The sequence below is a fragment of the Paralichthys olivaceus genome, chromosome 2, assembly GCF_024713975.1.
Source record: "Paralichthys olivaceus isolate ysfri-2021 chromosome 2, ASM2471397v2, whole genome shotgun sequence".
Taxonomy (NCBI): Eukaryota; Metazoa; Chordata; class Actinopteri; order Pleuronectiformes; family Paralichthyidae; genus Paralichthys; species Paralichthys olivaceus.
The window spans coordinates 12,105,974-12,126,149 of NC_091094.1; the positions used below are offsets into that span (position 1 = coordinate 12,105,974).

The 20,176-nt window shown below is 41.5% G+C and overlaps 1 long non-coding RNA gene across 1 annotated transcript; it reads right to left on the reverse strand.

Moving 5' to 3' along the window:
- Nucleotides 1-460: 460 nt before the first annotated feature.
- Nucleotides 461-9,545, reverse strand: LOC109638535 (uncharacterized). The gene is made up of 3 exons (XR_011244794.1): nt 9,362-9,545; nt 8,588-8,699; nt 461-2,485 (listed from the first exon to the last, which is right to left on the reverse strand). It is a non-coding gene; the product is annotated as an uncharacterized lncRNA (long non-coding RNA).
- Between the last annotated feature and the right edge of the window lie 10,631 nt (nt 9,546-20,176).

A 20,176-nucleotide genomic window follows, 5' to 3' on the forward strand; every position in this document is an offset into this window, starting at 1 on the left:
AAAGACATTTTAAAAAAATACACTTTTTTGCTTTCTTGTTGTTGATTAGATGAGAAGAAACACACTCTACTCATGTTTGTTAAGTTCAGTTTTCACAACGGAACATTTATAGTGGCTGAAACTGGCAAATGCATTGCAATATCCCAAAACGTTTCCATTCAGAAAAACACATTTACCAAATAAATCAAATAAAAAAACCACGAAGCAATCGTGGAAACATACTGCAAAATAAAAAAAGAAACCAAAAACAAATAGATTTTCAGAAAGGATAGGACAAATACAGAAAAACTAGAATGGCACAAAGTAGAGTGCATACCTCTGCCAAGAACCAACAGTAAAATTCTATCAAGCTGTACCAAATTTCCCCACACGCAATTCCTGGGAAAACAGTTGAAATGTTAAAAAACATTTTATACCACAATGTTAAAGAAAGTAAAAAGAAAAATCCCTCGCCCTCTGATCTGGATCCTCATAATTTAATGGCTCATTTTGACCCTTCCACTGTGTTTTATTTAAATCGCCCTGTAGCTATTGTGTCATACTGCTAACAAACAAACAGACAACACAATGTCCTTTGCCGAGGTAATCACAATCACTTTATTGGTTTCCTAAGTCAGAGGGGTCAGAAACCTGCGGTAATTTGCAGACAGGTATTTGAATCATAACATCTCGAGTCCCTCAGTCACAAATTAAAGTAAGAAACATTAAGAAAGAGGAGGAGAGTATTTTGGTTGGTATATACATCCCCTACGGAGCGACTGTGAGGTTCTATTATCTGCTGTATTCAGAGGCCCACATCATGAGCTTCACGTTGCATAAACCAATAACTCTCACCTCTGTGTGTAAACCGTTTTAAAGCAATATTTACAACTGCGTCTCCAAAAGAGGATAATTTATTTTGGATGACTTTAAAGAGTGTTTACCAGGCTTCCTGTCAGAGACGCTGTCACACATGAGAAGAATGTTTACCGGAGCCGAGAAGGCTCTTCAGCACTATATACGGCATCAGTGAATGGATTCATCATTAGATAAAACTATTAATAGTGCTTCATAATAAATCTCCCACGTCCTCTAGTCAGAAAGAGGATGTTTCGCCTCGAGTGCCTGGTACGACTGATAACATATACACTCCAATAAAACTGGATGGAACTTTAAAAATATGTCTGACACCACTAATCATCAAGTTGAGTTCAAGGAATACCCATATCCTGCATATTTCAGCTTTCCCTGAGGAGAGTAAGAGTCATTTCTCAAAGGGGAGAAGACTAATTCTCACACTTAAAACAGAGCACATCCATCTCCCACTATCAGCACATGCCTCGCTTGTAGCAGCAAAAGCAAAACAGCTCGTCATGATCCAGGATGACCTCATATTCAGTGAAACAGTATGGGAATATTCGCTTCATATCATAACCTGGCTCAGAGAGTGTGTCTTGTTTTTTCCCTCTTTGGGTCACAGATGAGCTTCACGGAGAAATCCTTAGACTCAAACCACCAATATAACGGATTTAGCCACGATTTGCATGAATGGCTTTTGAGATTTTTAAATGCTACCTCTTCTATTCTGTAGATGATTGATGGGCCCTGATATGAGCAAAGTTTTCTCCTGCATTTATCCCAAGCCTGTCGGTCTGGGGTTTCTACAGAGTTTGCCTTTCACATATGGTCAGATTCGTTCACGACAACACAGAAATCTTGTGACATGTGTTGCAACGTGCAGGGGACAGGACATCACGTCTTGATTCCACCACGAAGATCACATGTTTTTGTTACTGCACACTAACACCCTTATCACTAAGTCATTGAGGGGCTTGCAGGAGAAAACTCAGAAGAAAGTCTCGATACCTTTGACCATTTGTGTTTTCAAATACAGCCCCTCTCAGACTATCTGGAGTTTAGTGTTTGTCTGATAGCAGCTTTTGAAAGACAGTTGGTGCTTCTGTTTGTTTATGCCAAGTGTTCCATGGAGATGTGACACTTCACTGGTGCTGTGGCTTTCCCTCATAAGTTATTGTTCAGGGAAAAGATGAGTAATTGTCATTACGATCCAAAGTCAAGTGTTTTCTTTTATGTCTGCCTGGTATTTTCATCCAAGCACAAATGCAGATCTGTTTTATCGTAGTTGTTCATCAGGAGAGATAAAGCAGGTCTGATCTGACCCGAGACCAGACAAGATAAGAGGCAGTCAGAGTTGGAGGGAGGAGGTTCAATCCAAGCTGAGGAGCCTCCCACTCTGCCATTAGTACACGAGGAGAGATTGTGTTACATGCAGATACAAGAGGAGCATCTGAAGTAGCGGTGTCCTCCTCTTAGAAGTTGTGATGTCCTCCTCGCTTTCTGTGGAGCATTCCACACACACCGGGTCCAGGGAGCGGCCCGAGTCAGACGATCCTCTTACTCTCTCACACGCCGCCGACGGGGCTGTCGTCAGAGGGTTTTACCAGCGGTGTCTGTGAAACCTGAGAGCTGCTGGACAGGCTTTACGCTGGGAGGGGGGAGAGGTGAGGGAGAGTTAGGCCCCGTTGAGGAGGTAATGCACACCCTACGTAGTGGGCAAACTGTGGCTTGGTGGATAGCCACAGGGCTGCCGGAGTGTGAGGAAAGCCAACCTCTAAGAGGATCAGATTTCCTCACAACTTGTTGCCCGATGCTATATAAACTCTGGCATGCGGTGTTGACACCTGATCTGGACTAAAAGGGCCGCTGGAGAGATTCTCTGCACCCTCCGTGTCCCCTGCTCTTTCAAGTCCTCTGCCCCTAATACTCTTGCCCAGACCCACTCGCTGGCACGGTCACCCTCCACGTGGGGCCCCCGTTGAACCTCGCCCTCCCAGCTCTCACTCAGTCTCAGTCATCACTGCCCTGCTAATGAGGCTCTCACGGGACAGTGTGCCACAACTAAAGGGACACTGCGGGCCCAGGGAGTTCCCTTTAGCTCCTGTCAACAGGAAACCTTTGTCATCGAGTCAACTTTAATGTGTTCCGATGTGTGACACCTGTCCATCAGCCCCGCCAAACCACTCCACATCTAAACCTAAAGAGATTAGCTTTCATATTTGAAGTGGACATTTAAAGGGCACTCCACCAATTGTGCTCATTAGGTTCAGTTTATTTGCCAGGTAGAGCACAACTGAAAAAACTGTTGTATAATGTATTTTTTGGCTCTGAGAAAATAGATAACGTTGATAATCATCATCAGGGGGATTAGATCGCATTAAGGGAAGTGTAGGATTTGTCTTTTGAGCTTGACCCATCGTCCCAAGGATGATCAGTATAGCTTCTTGACATCTGGTGCATAAGTCTCTCACATGCACATCAGGATGTATAACACTAAAAGTTAAATTATGGGAGTTGAAACCTTAAATAAGATGGTGGTGAGAGTGCAACGCCCCGTTATGTCTTTATGTGTTTCCTTTGGTTAGATTGCATCGAGGGGTTAAGACCACTTATTCAAGTGGTCAGTGCACTGTAACATATTAGTGTTAATGTTTGTTATGAATGTATTATCTTAATGTGTTCATACCACATTATTTATTGGTAGACTCAAGTTATCAATATGATTGTTGACCTAGAAAAAACTTAATCCTAGCACAGTACAACTGCAGATTTATGTATTGATTTGATGAGTTTAATTCATTATTATCGTGAAAGATGAAGATTTTCTTTGTGACTCTGCAAATGTACAGTAAATGCATCACTAATGCAAACAAGCAGCTGAATTAACCAAAGCCATTAAAAAGCTTGACTGCCATTACAGCAGTAAACAATTCACACTTGACAGTTGCCCCAGCCCTGGATGTAGTAATGAGGGCTGCAAGCATCAATTATTCAACTTTATCGAGCAGGATGTGAGTTTTCTTCTCCTCTAACATCATAAACCTGATGATCTGGCAGCTTCTGAAAGAGGTCCACAGCCAGCCATGAATTTATCATACCGGGGACGTTTACAGATCGATATCACACACTTCTGTGCAGATCGAGCTAATGCCATGTGCATCGCTGACTGAGCATTGTGAGCCCTGAGAGAGGGACGGTGGATGAGGGATAGAGTGCAAAGAGGAGCAATACATGGCTTCAGGCTGGACTAAATCCAGATGTGTAATCTGATTGTCTTTATATGCATGGAAGTCCTAAACGTAGAGACATGAACTCTGGGGAAATATCAAGAATATTGGGAGGAAACGTTTCCAGAAAATAGCACCTGACTCAAACATTTGCATTTTTACCCCTTTGGATGATTTCAGTATATGTCTGAAAGCAGCTGTGGTAGTACAGACACAATGTGAAAATATTTTTTACTGAGCTCAAACAGTTAATTTAATTTATGTTGAGAAACTCAGAGTATCAGCGTGAATGAAATTTGTTAATGAAACAGATCAGAGGGAAATGACCTCGCCCGATGTGACGTAACTTTCTGAATGGTTCAATTCCATTTGTGTGTTTGCAGCTTTGGATTTGAATCACACTGCTCTGCGCTGCAGAGGCCCCTGGCTGCTGTGTCAGTGTCAACTCGAACAATCCTGCCTGTGACCTCCAAGATGCCTTACGCTCAATGGAGAGTCACTTCAGTTGAGGATTAGGACTGGGTGTAGACAGAGAATTCACAAACAGGGGAGAGCTCTTTATGTTTCAGCGAGCGGGGAAATGGACAACGACCAAATATTTCTGTGAAAGCTGCAAAGAAACAGAACAAGAGGGGGAAAAAGAGAGTAAAAACAGCAGAGGGCCCCTTTTTTCTGCACTCAGGGTGTTGTTTGTGTTGTTGACAGGCCTTTTAACCTCCCCAAACTCATTCTGTGGGGTCTCTCTGGGAGCTCACTTTGGGTTTGTAGCCCGTGGAGTCTCCATTCAGGCTGTATCCAGTTGCATTATTTATGAGTGCTGCGGCTGTTGTTCTGACTCCATTATTGAGATTGTTGATACCTCATCATGGAACAAAAATAATGAGGGGACAATAAATTTAAGTGCTGTCAGCAGCCACTTGAGTGAACAACATGTCAGGTTTCTCTCCCCCAGATTCAGATGACATCAGATCTTTCTCTGCGTGTGATATGTTTTCCTTTTGGACAGGTCCAATGGATTGGCCTCGAGGCCCATTTCACACCGGATTAGTTTCCATTTCAAGCCCCGTACCAACCCCCTCCTCCTATATTGAAGACATGAACTAAGGTTAAGTCCTCAGAAAGTCTTTTTCATCTTTTGTCATGGGTCTAAAAGCAATGTGACAGAAGTTTGCTTTTGGGGCATAAATTACGATGGGTTTGACCAAAAACAGACTCTAATCCAAATGTGTGAAAATGGATCACAGAGATGATTGTGCTTGAAATGTTGAATAAACTGGCACAAGATTCAACCTCATCGCATCCTAAACCTTCATTGCTGCAAGTAAACTGGTCACAATACTCATACGACTGCCATCGTGCAGCTCAGCACGTCGCTCTCTCCTTTGTGTCAACACACTCCGTCTCACACTAAGAGTATACACAGGTTAACAAACACGTGCAAGCACATGTCTAAATACGCATTGGAGAATATATACACACACATGCACATTCCTGCTTTACTGTGCAAAGAGAAGTCCAGAACATTTCCCGTATGGGAAGTGTTTTTTAGTCGACAGCTGTACATGTATGAGCCGCCGTCAGCGAGCGTACTTCCAGATGTGAACAGGGCAGGCACAGGGCAGCTCCTCGCTCTCCATCGACACACACGCACCAGAACAAAATGGGTGTTTGCATCGCAGGAAATCATAACAGGAAAGGAAGAAGGGGTAGCGCGTTATCCCGGCCGAGGGAAAGTTCCAGCGTATCTCAGACTGTGGACAGACACCTCATTAACATCTGTCCACGTAGCATCTGTAAATGACAGAGAATCATTACAGTCACCCGGTCATCTGACCGCAACCTAGCGGTAATGACATAACTGCAATGCCAAAAAAAAGGGTAGAGAGAATTCAAAGCATTATATCATGCTGAATTAAATGAGAGTATGTATATAATCATGTTAACTTGATAGCATTGTTATAACTCCTACATTCACTTCTTATAATCACTCTGTTATCAATTATCTGTTTATCCCACTGCTGAATCAGTTTTAGCTCTTGTCCTGTAGCACCTCATCACTATAAACCTCCATTCACACTACATTAGCCAAAGCTCAATGAGGCCTGTTAGGGGGTAAACCCACTCCTGCTCTGACCCCCTGACTTCACGCATCCCTCACACTGTGTCACTTTTTTTGCAGTGCACGCCAAAGTGCTATAAAACAGTCACCTCGGAGATACCTCGGACATGTGTTTCTCACATCAGCTGTGATCTTTTTCACGTTTATGATGATGTTGATTTATTCTTTTATAAAGCTCACCTAAATACTTCTGTTAAGTTTGGTTGTAATTATTATTTGATGGTATAAGAATGGGGTGAAACATCATGATTGACAGCTCAGACTGACTGGTGAATGGTCGAGTGTTTTGGCAGGACCTTGATAGCATCGCTCCACAATACAATCACTCTGGCTCCAAACTCATAGTTAACTATTAGTTAAAGGGATAGTTCTCCTAAAAATGAAAATTCACTCATTATCAAATCAGCACTCTGCCGATGGGGAGGTGGGGGAAGTGAAAGGGAGTCCACAAAACCGTTCTAGAGTTTCAGCCAAATCCTATACAATTGAAGTAAATGGTGACTAAATCTTTAAAACGTAAAAAAATACAAAATGCCAGCATTCCGCTTCTGTGGTGTCATCCAATGCAGTTACAGCAGCAGTAACTAGGACGAGGCTTAAGGACACTTGGATGACACCACAGGAGCGGAATGGATCTAAAAAATTGATCACCAGTTACTTCAGTTGTATTGGATTTGGTTCAAACTCCAAAAGTGTTTTGTAGACTTAAACACTTCACCCACCCCTCCATCGGCATAGTGCTGCGTAGATAATGAGAAGATTTTAATTCATGTAATATGTGCAACTTCTTGGCAGTTTATTGTCACTTTGTATAAAAGTGTATCAGCAGACACCAGCCCTGTATCCAAATCAGCATCAGTCTCAGAGCAGTAATAATTGAGGGGGCACAGTTCTCATTAAAAGTGGTTTTGCTCTGGGGGCTGTCCACGGTGGTGCCAGTAGGGACGTCAGTAACAACCGTGAGGACCCTCTCAGTCTAGCTCTCCTGCAGAGTGGCATGTGGATGACTGTGCCACAAAAGCCCAGGGGTTCCTGCCGGCCAGCCTGGCTTCATTAGCGGAGTTAACCTTCAAAATGTGCCGCTGCCTCGCGCTCTGCCCTCAGGTCTGTTATGGCTGAGAGGAAGTTGGAGCAGGACTTGTGTCAAATATACTGTCAACGAGCTTAACAGGAACAGGCTGGACACAGACAAGTGGCAGATGAGAGTCCCGCTGGGCAGAGAGAGGATTGCTAAACATTACAGGAAGTTAAGACGCTTGGTCTTTCAAGTAAAACTCTCTCCCGTCTGCAAGAAGATATATTAAAGTTACTTTAATTTGATAAATTGCAACCAGGAAATTAACTGAATGAATACTAAACACAATGTAGCTGTGGCAATGACACACCCTCTGCTGAGTGAGGGGTATATACAGGACGTCTGTGTAAGGTAACGTACCAACAGTCTCTGATCATGGTTTCATGGTGCAATTTTTGAATTAGCCGACACGGGATCCAAAAGCCATTTGCAGTATGGTATGGATGATATCACTACATGAAAGAAGAAAATCGCTCTCATCTTTGGATTAAATATATTTAGCAATCATGATTCCTCCTCTGCATCTTGCACTGGTTTACCTTTCCCTGAAGACCCCACTTTGACTCCGACACTCGGGAAGTATTATGTGACCTGAGACTAATTCAAAGAAGCTGTGGAATTTGTCAACATGGATCTGTATTGATGCCAAATGATAGCTGCTGGTCTGAAACCAGTCCTTTGGAGTCTCATTTCATTAAATACAAAGAAAACCAGCACTGAATAAAAGCCAGTACCAATTCACAGCCCACATTTTTAAAATATTGATTTCCACCACATTTCAGTTTAAAGACAGCACATCTTTGTGCCGCTGAGATCAGTCTGTGCTCATCTGGACAAACTTAAATGGAAAATGAAGTGAGACCTGAGGTGAGGCCGGCTCACCCAGGTGTCACACCTTTGTTTCCTTAATTTCCTCTGCAGCAGCCTCGTGTGCTCTGTGTGAGGCTGTTTCACGCCTCCCCCTCCCTCCACCAGCCAGAGGCTTGATGGGGTCCAGATGAGACCCACATCCAACGCAGGACCACGAGAGAAGATGGAGACTCCGATGGTTCCATTAAACTGCTCTAAGTTACTCTCAGATCTGATTTCTGAAATGGAGGCACATGTTGTACCGTGGACTTACTGTTTTATTGTACTGAAAAGAGGTTTGGTTGAAATGTGTAGTTAAAGCAACATGGATATAAATACATTCCTTTTTTTCATTCAGTTCATTCAACCTTTTATAATTCATCATTTTCAAATCAATTGTGATAAATTAGTGTGAAGCACGTAAACAAGACATTTTATTCACCCGTACAACTTCCCAGTGCCGATCAGAGACACTCCTACCTGTTTTGTTTTCGACACAGGACATGTTGGACATGCTTAAAGTTCACTCACAGGCCATGTGAATTCTTGCAGGCTCAGGCCTCAGCATCCTTGGGAGGCTCTTATTGACAGCCTGTTGAACAGGATTAGAGATACACAGTTGTGGCTAATTGCTCTTAATTCCTGTGTGCTCATTATGTGTGTCTAAAGCTATTGCATCAGCAAAATGGATCCCATGACGAAAAGTCATTTTACAGGCCTGAGGCTTATCCAATGCAGCAGGGAGAAATGCCCTCCTGATTTATCCAATTATCTTTTCTTGTTGAGATATTTCTCATAAACCTCCAGTTAAAGCTGTGACACAAGGAGAATGTGGCAGCACAAGTCTTGTGCAAGCAAATGTAATAAAAAGGTCAAGTCATTCAAATTCCATAAATCCATTGTTTTCTTGCTTTCAGTACAAGTTTTATCTCATTAACTTAAATCTTACTTATAGAGCTTTAAGGAAATCTACATGTAAGATTTCTGCAGTAAACCCGTTACAATGAATGGAATTTCATCTGTGGTTAAAATACTACACAAAAAACACTAAACAGCAGCATGTCTGCAGACAATGGTCCGGTTACTCAGCACAAACCACCGACCACAATGTGAACGGCTTTTGTTGGAACTACTTTAGACAGTGAGAAAATGTTCACAGCAAAGTTTCAGCATGTGCAGGTGGACCTAAAATGCAGAAGCAAGGTTCAGGTAACGAAACGAAAAGTGAATTTTAATTACAGCAAAGGTACTTACAGAAAACAAGGTTCCAAAAAAACATAGTCCCAAAAACTTCCACAAACTGGAAACCAGAAACGACTGCAAAAAAGGCTAAATTAAAAAAAAAAACACATTAGGAACAAGAAGACACTGAAAACATGAAAGACGACAAACTGAAGAGCAGATTGATAACGACAGGGAGACAGGATGATGGAACACAGGTGAGACTCATGAAGAACAGGTGCAGACGATCACAAGGGCGGGAAACAGGACAAAGGCAGGAAGTAAAGCTACAGAGACACAAGGAGCAACATTTCTAAATAAAACAGGAAACTGAGAACAACCAAACACAAACAAGCAGTAAGCAAAAGTGTGTCCAACCAAAATCCAAAAACTCTTTGACATTACACAGCAGGGGTTTTCTTTTTCATCATTTTAATATAATGTTTCAGCTAATTAATGCTGATTTACAGAAATCTCTCGTTTGAATTAATTTCTTATGTAATAATCTTATGTTTTGCTCATCACCTGTAAAGTTCTTTGAATTCCATTTTGACTATTTTAAAAGTACTATATAAATAAAGTTTGATTGATTTAACGATTGATTGATTGATGGGCAGTTATGTATTTTCTGTCTTGTGTGGACCTTTATATAGTTTTTAAAATGTTAAGTGAGTCAGCTCTTTAGGTTAATGCACGGAGGCAGAGCTGTGCACGTGTCCTTGTTGTAGGTGCATGCATGTTGTGACACTTGTTGACCCTCTCAGTGTTGTGTTTGGCACCTGATGCACAGAGAAACCTAATCCCGTGTTGTTCTTTGAATTGACCTGGAAAAAAGAAAATTACCTGATTCCTTTAGACCAAACATTTCTAAGCCATTGTATTAACTGTTTGCAGCAGCTCAGTGTAAATGAATTATTAATTTGGCTGTTCAGCTTCTCCTACACTATATCCAACACATCAGCTTATTACCCAACACCTCAAAGCAGCTCAGATAACTGCTTTTTTCTCTTCTCTGAAATCATATCAGCACCTATAGTATTATGTCGTCCACCTTTATCACCACTGTCTCCAGTATCAAAGCTCACGTTGTGATTGAGCACCCAGAGAATCCAGGTAGATTTCTAAAGCAGACGAGGGGAGAGATAAAAAGTGCTGATAATTAATGGCTGTCACGGGATACGGAGTGGATGCAGAGAGCGATTACACATGACATATAAATTGCTGTGTAATTTCAGACGCTCTGGGCGTTTTCTGTCGGAGCAGGTCTCCTCTTGTACCGTCTGACAGATGATATTCAAATGGAAGTCGAGGCCAAAGGGATAGCATGCCATTGTTGAACCACTTGATATGCCAAGGACATATAAATAATATGGTCCGGGCCACATTGCAGAACAGCAGATCAAACACCTTCTAGGATTTCAGGAGAACACAGTGTAACACAAAACAAACTCTTAGAAAAGACTCTTAGACAAGACTCTTAGAAAAGACTCCACTGTGTAGTATCAGGTCAGGAAGTATTCATTAAGTGATCTCTTTAATATTGGCAGATGATTTAGTTACCAAAAGAGAAACAACAATCATTTGTTTAGAGTTATTTGAAGGAAACAACGCGTCTCTCCCACTGGCGTCTCTCCCACTGGCGTCTCTCCCACTGGCAGCATTGTTAACAACGTTTGACACTGGTGGAAGCAACACAATCTTGTTAGAGGGCAGTCATGGTCACTGATTAGTCAAATATGCCCACAAGGAGACCTCGTCAAGTTTCTGTGTTTGATTTACGCGTGGACAGCTGCAGAGGTGACAAACACACACACACGCACGCACACACACGCACACACACACACACACACACACACACACACACACACACACACACACACACACACACACACATCAGCTAGGCCTAACACAAAGGTGCGGCTGCCTTTTCTGGCTCTGTGATCACTCCTCTGCAGTAGGAACCCCAGATACAGTCTCATGGCCTCTGAAGGTGATTAGGTTCATGTCAATCTGAAGACACTAGCGTCATAGCTTGTTGGAGATGACCCAGGCAAACAACAAACTTATGAACTTTGAGAAAAATGAATTTGTCTTTACTTTGATTTGTTATGTTTTTATGTAGGTTTATCACCAATACTGCAGTCAGCCACCAGGGGGAAATAAAGATGTGTTGGCTTCGCTTATGAAGGGAGGTCATGTCATCCATATTTATATAGTGTCTATGGGATCAGCCCATCACTTCCTGTTGCTATCTAGTTAATTTCTGTTTAGCACTATTCGGTCTATGCAGCCGACGTCAGCTGCATCCTCTAACGGCTGTGTGAACCGCGTCGGCCAAACCAAAATGAGACGTTCTGGTCTACCTATTGCGTCACCAGCTTGTCCCACCATTACAGCTGTTGCCTAGTAACATAACTACAAATGAAAATGTTTTTGTTCTTTATATATTATATTTTCGTCACACTTTGTGCCGCCATTACTTCTTTGAAAAACAGTTTGTCACGGAAGCGCAATGAATCATGGGATATGTTGGGCTGGGAAGGATCCACCCGGTGGAGACTTCGTTGCTTGGGGCTGGAAGGACACGTGTCCGCCACATTTGGAGGAGCCTTTGAAATGTGTCGCTGTAAAGCAATGATTCTACGAATGCAGCCACTGAAGGATGAGGCCCCTGAATTGAGTCACAGCTTCTGTCTGTGTACAACCTCAACACATGGAACCACTGACACACATCGATATCAGAAAAATACTTATATATACAGATAGTTTCTCACGGCTCGAAAACCTCCTACCATCCATTCAACATTACCTATAGAGCAATTGACAAAATGCAAACAATACATGATTTCAACACAAGGGAAAAGACAGATGTGGGCTGCTGATGTCTTTATGTGACAGAGACATTCTGTTGAACAAACGCAAGCTCATAAATCTTTCAATGTTCCAACATGTGCACGGCTGAAGCATAATCCTGCATCTTAATCTAATCATACTGCAGTATCCAGGCAGCCCAGATTTAAACTTTCATAACAGATTCTCATGCACGGTATGATGGATGCAGCTTGACACTTTGCTGGGATCGTATTTTCTGTTGTTCATGAAATCGACATAAAGACATGTTACATGAGATCAGGTCAAGATGAAGCGAAATGCCTTGCACTGCATCACAGTTTTACGACCGAAAAACCACAAAGTAAAGCAAACGGATGAAAAAGGTCTTTCATAACCCTTTTGTACATGACTGAAGCGTTTGCACGGTCGATCAATCTGAAGTGCAGAAAGAAACATTTTAATACCAACATAACATAATCCGTTAAGTAGGTATTATTACCAACCTACATCTTGGGTTATCTCTGCCCTCTGGTCAGGCTTCCTACAGAGACAAGAGCAGGAGAAACGGGGTCATTACCGTCCATGTTACCGCTCCTGCAGGCATCATTCAGGCCCAGGTAAATAACATCAGTCCTTCCAGGCTCAGAGCTGTCAGGCTCTTAACACAGGTAGAGGCAGGACCCTGACAGGACCACCCAACCTGAATTGCGATGCAGGGTGAACTCTCTGTGTCGTATAGGGATGTACACCCTCCCCGTCTTTCGTCTCCTCTTTATGACATTTCAGTGCGGAAGGATGCACCAATCTGACAGAAGAGAGCCTCAAAGAAAATATGGAGGGGAAAGGAGGCCAGAGTCACAGCAGTGTTGACATTTATTAAGAAGTGAGAGAAGTAAGAGCTGCAAAAAGGCTTTGAAAAAGTCTGACATTTCAAAGATAAGAGTCTGGGATCAGATGCAAAGGAGCAGAGGGAAGTTGAAAGAAGATCTCAGCGAACTTACCAGACGTGTTGAGACGGTCAAAGAAGGAGAAGAGGAGCAAACAGAAATGACTCAGAGGATGAGGATTTATCTACGGACGACCGATCATCATGAACAATTTGAATTTGTTGTTAACCTTTATTAATTTGACATTAACAGGAACTGATTGGTCTCTGGCTCAACAGCCCAACCAACACAGCAGCAGAGAAGAGTGTTAAAGAAAAGAACCAAGAAAGCATTCAGAGACTGCTGCTGGATTATTCATCAGTATCACAAACCATAGTCACTATATTAATTTATTCTTTATATAAGGTTATACAGCAGTTAGAATTTATCAAGTGAAACAGATTACTGTTCATTTGATTCACTGAAAACTTTAGAAACTTTAGAGCAACTGAATCGTCTGGATAATTTCAGGAGAATATCCAGATTTCAGAGCTTGTCTGAAAGCAGCTTTAGAAACGTAAACTGAGCCCAGAAACTAATCGAATAATCAAAGCCAAGATCAAACTGATATTGTCTGATTTCAGATTTCATTATTTTCATGACTTTAAAAGAAAAATCTTCTGTAAATCTTTGATTCATATCATCCTCATAATGGATAAATTATTAAAACATTAAAAAAAAGCTTTTGTGAGAATATTTCTTTCATGAACCTGTGAAATTCTCAGGAAACAACACCTCTGCTCATGTGCAGATACGCTGCCACACTTGAGGCTTAACAGGCTCCCATTAAAAGACACTCACATTAAAGCACTTCTCTCTCCGCTCTCAAGCCTGCGCTGCATTCAGGGACCGACTTCCCCAAATGGCCATGTTGTTGTCAGTGCTCTCTCCTGGGAGGTGTAGATGTCTCAGGCTGAGGCTTTCGCAGCGATCACTTAATGTGTGAGGCACATACGAGAGTGAGAGAGAGAAACAGAGAATACAAGGGATGCAAATCATTTTAAATGTAAAGTTCTTTAGATTCACTTTAATGAACTTGAAAATTACTGATGTATGGACGCTTTATATCTCATCTGATGCTTTACATTCTTGGTATCATGTGCAGTTTAAAGTCTTTTTCTCATTTTGTCACTCACAGGGCCTGAAAACACTTGATCAAGCAGCAGACAAATGACATTTACAAGATTTTATTTCTGATGCAGTCTGACTTGTGCATAAAAATCATTTTTCTTTCAATTACAGTCATTCAATCTTTTGCATTTCGCTGATGTCAAGATACAATTGCAGCTGATGGCTTCTCTTTACCTCCGCTGAGGACGTTATGTTTTTTATCCCTGTCTGTTTGTTTTTAAGCAAGATTGTGTGAAAACTACTGGACAGATAAACACCAACCTTGGTGAAATTATTTCACTCTTTTTAACATTGCAAAATAGGGGTGTTTTTTTTTTTTTTTACACTTTCACTGATTTTCCATTGAATCATTCATGGATCTTGATGAAAAAAAGGGACTAAATGCGATTCTATGAGTGTGTGCAATTTGGTGCGGCTTGATGTTTTGGGCCGTGGTTGAAGTATATGAGCTCTACTGAGTGCTTGATGTTTTTATTCATGCACATATATAAACATTATACCAGATTGCAATCCCCTTCATTTGCAGTAGATAAGCACAAATGTGGACTTGCCTGTCAGAGTGGAAATGAAGAATGAATAAAATGTCTGAGCTCACACTGTAGACATGGATTTGCATGTTTCCCACCAGCTTCATCCATGTTTATCTACGTAAGACCACAGGCAGTATTACAGACTGCAATAATCCCTCATTGCTGACAATTGTGATATGGCTGGTAATGTTGTCCCTGTACTGGTTTGTGCCTTCGGGATAATTTGCACAGTCTTTTTTTCACTGCAGGAATTGGCTACAGTGCAGGTGATTGTGTTACAACAATGCTGTCATATTAAAAAAATGCACCGAATGTTGCACGGCCAAGAGCTGTAATGAAAATATCCTGCAGCCAGCTCGGAGCGGGGATCGAGTTGTGATGTTGGGCGAATGAGAAAAGGCAGCAGCACTATGTCTTCATCTGTTTCCCCACACAGTGCTGATAGGTTTATCAGCTGAAGAATACTAATGTAAACCCACTGCTGATGAAACTATCCATGTGTTCCCTGGTTCCCTGCACACAGAAGGAAGACGGAGCAGAGTGGAGCTTTTGTGAAAACGTTGGTGTTGCAAGCACCTTTCAACACCCCCCTGATTCAGTGCACATTTACAGGGCCCCACTACTCAGGTATTGTTCTGCAAGAAGGGTCGAAAAGCATAGTCGTGTTTCTGTCGTCAGGGGTCTGTAACCGGGATCTGCGCTCCAGCTGTTGCAAAGCTTACTTGTATGTAAATCATTTATGATATCCTGAGAAATACAGGTACGGCATCAGCTGCTGCAGCTGCATGTCAGAATGATGCAACTGTTGAGAAGTAGACCTACAAAGAGAGGAAGCGGCGCCGGCCTGAGGAGGAAACAACAGATAGGAAGCAGATGATACGGTATCAAAATGGACTATTAGAGTTTACATGCACGATTTACTGTGGCAGTAATGGCTGATGGCGAGGGTGTTTATTTCCACTTCATGTGACTTGCAATAATAAACTGAGGAAAAGGAATTGACCCGACATAATGCTTCATCCATATGGCTGCTATGTGAAAGTCATCACACATATTCCCTGGGGTTATCATTATTACTACAAACTGTTAATAACAATACTGTTGGGTATAGTGTAATACTGCCAGGTATTTCTGAGAAAATCATTAAAATAAAAACCATTTCCTCCTGACCACTATCACATGCTACACGAGCATGTTACTTCAGCAGATTGTAGGTCCTACATCCCCTCCTGCTAATATTGACTCAGTGTCATTGTTGTTCCCTCCCTCAACCTCATGGTCTCTCAGCCATCTGCTCACTGATACTCATATTACGTTAAGAATTGAAAGAGACATTAATAATGAAAAATGAAAGATGAAAATCTCAAACTCTGAGTGCTTGAACCTGTGAAACCAAACCCTTTTTAATACTTATTATAATGAGAGTTGTTTTCACCCCTGTCTGTTTGTTGGTTTGTTTGTTTGTTAGCAGGATTACACAGAAACTACTGGACTACATGGACGATGTGTGGAGTGAACTTAAACAACACTCTTTTTCCAATATTTGGACAACAACAAAGAGCAAAGGAAAAGGATCAGATGTGACTGACGTATAGATAATTTAAAATGTTTGCATGTTCATCATAAAAACATCTATATCGGCTGAAAAGCAAATGGTTTTAGGTGCTTGTAAGAGATGAAGGTGCAGTTTGCAAGTGACAAAACTGTAACATTTGACAAGTTCACATGGAAAGCTAAGTTCATAGTTTATGAAAGCAACTTGGTGACTCATATACCACAATTTCTGACTTGAGGTGGCGTTCGCATGTATTTTCCTAATTTTTCCAAATATTTTTACACTACATGAACCCACAATCTGTCAACGGGTATTCCTTAGAAGGCACTTATTAATCAATTTAAACAAAAATTAGACCAGCTAGTTTTTCTAAATCTAAATCTAGGATTATTACACGGTTAGATCTGCAGTGTTTGCAGTGTGACTGTTTCCTGAGTAAATGTGGAGCTATCGCTCCTGTCATTCCTCGGTCAGCGCTGCAGTGCACAGCCATGATATCATTTCCAAATGTTTGCAGTGTCTATAATGTTCTCAATGAAAGGTCCGACCGTGGATCTGGTTCTGCTATGAGCAATGGTCCAAATATTCCCAACATAAGCTGTGCTCTGAAGTACGTCCTACGCCTGACAATCATGAGGACGTTTTCAAGACTGTGTTATAGATTAGCAATCAATAACAGACATCATTTTTCAACGTACACTTGAAAGAATAAGCCAGATGGTGAAAACTGTGCAGACAGGCATGATTTTCCTTTGAGCCTGCGATGGTACAGTCTCTTTGTTTGCATGGGGGCGACCACAAGCACATGCTACTCCTTAACGGAGTCATTCTACATGGGATGTGTTTTTGATCATTTGTCATAGCGGACAACGAAGGGATTTGAAACAACCACACAATCATAAGCATAACGTGAAATAATCCATTTCATCTTTCATGCTCTGTGGGTTTGATTTCATACAGAGATCAGCTTCTTTAACAGGACAACATTCACTGGAAAACTAGATGGTGTGTGGTGAGGTCCTTGTCACTTGCTATTGATTTGAAAGTTAATTTTTTTTTATGTACACAAGCATGATGAGAGTTTGAACGTGTTTTCAACATGTAGAACTTCTTTTGTCTGCAGCAGCTGGGTGTCCAACCTCCATTTAAAAGTCATCAAACCATGTTTCTTCCTGCTCTGCTCGCCTGTGCAAACTGACAGCACATCTCAACATCTGAGCGTCCTGCTGACTGTCTTCTTCTTCTGTCTCGTCCCCAGACTGTTGCACCAGCGTCACTCGCCTGCTGCTAAAAGCCGTCATGCTGGGATAATTGCACCCCCCCCCCCCCCCCCCCCCCCCCCACCTCCTCTGCCGAACAATGCTGCCAAAAAACTATCCTTCACACATGCAGGGGAAACTAACATGGCAGCTCTCTGTTTGACCTCTCATCCTTATAGACTAACAGCACATTCATTTTCATTACAGAGACGTATACGACTGTAGGTGGACAATGACGACATCTGTCACAGGGAGATGGGGGTGACTTTGGGGTCTTGTGACAGAATTTTTTATATACAGTCAAAGGACTTTTCTACAGAAAAAAATAAAATAAAATAAAAATACTAAACAAATAATAAATAATATATCTTATTTTTTCTAAACATACCCTTTTGCATATTAGTGTCTATGTGCAAATTACTTGTACTTTTATCCATATAACATACTACTTCTATTATTCCATATCCATGCCACATCATTTTTACATTCTTATACTTTGATCATATATCATAATGCATACTATTCTGAATTTACATATATATGTATGTGTACCAACACACACACACACATATATGTAGGTTTACTTAAATATCTTCTTATACATAATGAACAGATGCAGTAGCCTACCCATGCTCATGCACTCATCCTGTACCACTGAATTGTACTCAAGCCTGTTTCTCTAATATATCATTCTGTAGTGAAAAGTTTATATTGTATACATAGTCTCTTTATTTATTTATTTTTACTTCATCCTATTTTCTACTTTCACCTGTTCTCACATCTCCTCATTTTGACAACTGTAACAAGTGAAATTCCCCAACATGCAATCAATAAAGTTTATTTTATCTTTTATCTGCAGAGAATCCTCTTCCAAAACTCCCCCGTCTGCCTGTCAAGGAAATACTAGCTAATCCCTTACCCTCTGCATCAATCAAAATGCTGAGTCGCACTAATGCTGGTAGCGCAGTTACACAATTAGGATCAGGGTGGTACAGTAACCTTAGCCTCGACAAAGACTCCTCATCCCATGTCGGTAAAGTACATCAAACCTAAGTCCATGTGAATCTTTGGTAATAAACACTCTATTTATATGCAAATACACAGATCCTGGGCCTGAATGTGCCACAGTGAAAATGTATTCATTTATTTGATGTCCTAGGATTCACTGACCTACAGTGAAATGGAAATTTGATCATATCAAACCAGCAGGATAGAGGGACATAAGAAAAATCACTGCAGATGTGGAAGTAATTTAAAGGACACCCAGACCATTATTCCAAGGACACATGGGAATACAGTGACAACTCGGTTGCTCATTGTGAGGGCAGTTCATCTGGGCCATCTCTTGTAATATAGCAAAGTATGGCATATTTTGGGTTATTGTGTAAACAGAGAAAACATAAACATTTGTATACAATTTTACTCCCTTTGTGTTTGGCTCATTTGAGAAAACCAGTCCAATCTGCCACATGCACCTAAACAAAGATTTTCCCCAAAATTATATAATGTGGAAAAGGTTGCAGGAGATTTTGATGACTAACGTTAAAATAGATAAATAACAGAAACCACCAAACACAACAGGACGAGTTTAACTTAACATCATGATTTCCCAGAGAATAATTAATGGACCTTGACAAAAGAAAACATGCATATTTAGAGGACTGACATTTATTATTGTGCACAATTTGATGCAGATCCAAATGGTGAATGTGGTTTCATAAGGGGGCTATTGGGCCTGGGTGGAGGTATGTACTCTACTGAGTGACATAGTAAAGCTATGACAAACTGATGCGTCAGGATTTACTGCAAAAACATCTGAAACTGAGAGAATCACTGTGGTTTTGTTTATTGTGCTCTCCTCTGTTTTTATAGCCAAACCACAAAACAAGGCTTCCACTGAACTGAGATGGTTTGTTACCATGTTGCCCCATCCATTCAGACAGAGAGACTCCATGTTCACTGCCGTCACTCTCCGAAAACCATGTTCACCTTCGGCATTTTACCCACTGCTGCCTGGAGAGGGGCCAGCAGCAGAAAGTCAGCTACCTGTTACCGGCCTCGGTTTACTCATGGAGTCACTGTCCAGAAGTAAACACAGTAAGAAGCACAAATGTGTTGGCCTCCTTCCACCACCGTCTCTGCTGTTTGTCATTGACTGCAGCTCCCTGGGCTCCCCAGTGTTCTTGTTACTGCTCTCAGAGGAGCTTGTATGTCAGTACACTAAACCCATGCAATCCTCTACATTGGCTTGGCCACAGCCAGAGGGAGGGTGAGGGATGGTTTCTTCATATCAGTAAAGGTCAGGGGGGTGCTTCATGTTCTAAATCCTGCAGTGCACAAGAGGGGAACATTAAAGCTGTGTCTGTTATGAACTGAGATCACTGTCACAGGCAGACATTTTATGAGTTTTATCCCATTTTTTTGTTTTCATTAACTTGGTAAAATAAAATTACTACTGATGATTTGGCTCCAGCAATCTGACTTGGATAGGTCATGTCAACTGAAGAGATAAACAAAAAGGAATTTTTCTGCCATCTAGTGACGATAAATGTACTTCACATTTCACCTGGCACCAAACAGTTGAAACATGCAGAATCAAGACAACTTTAAACATA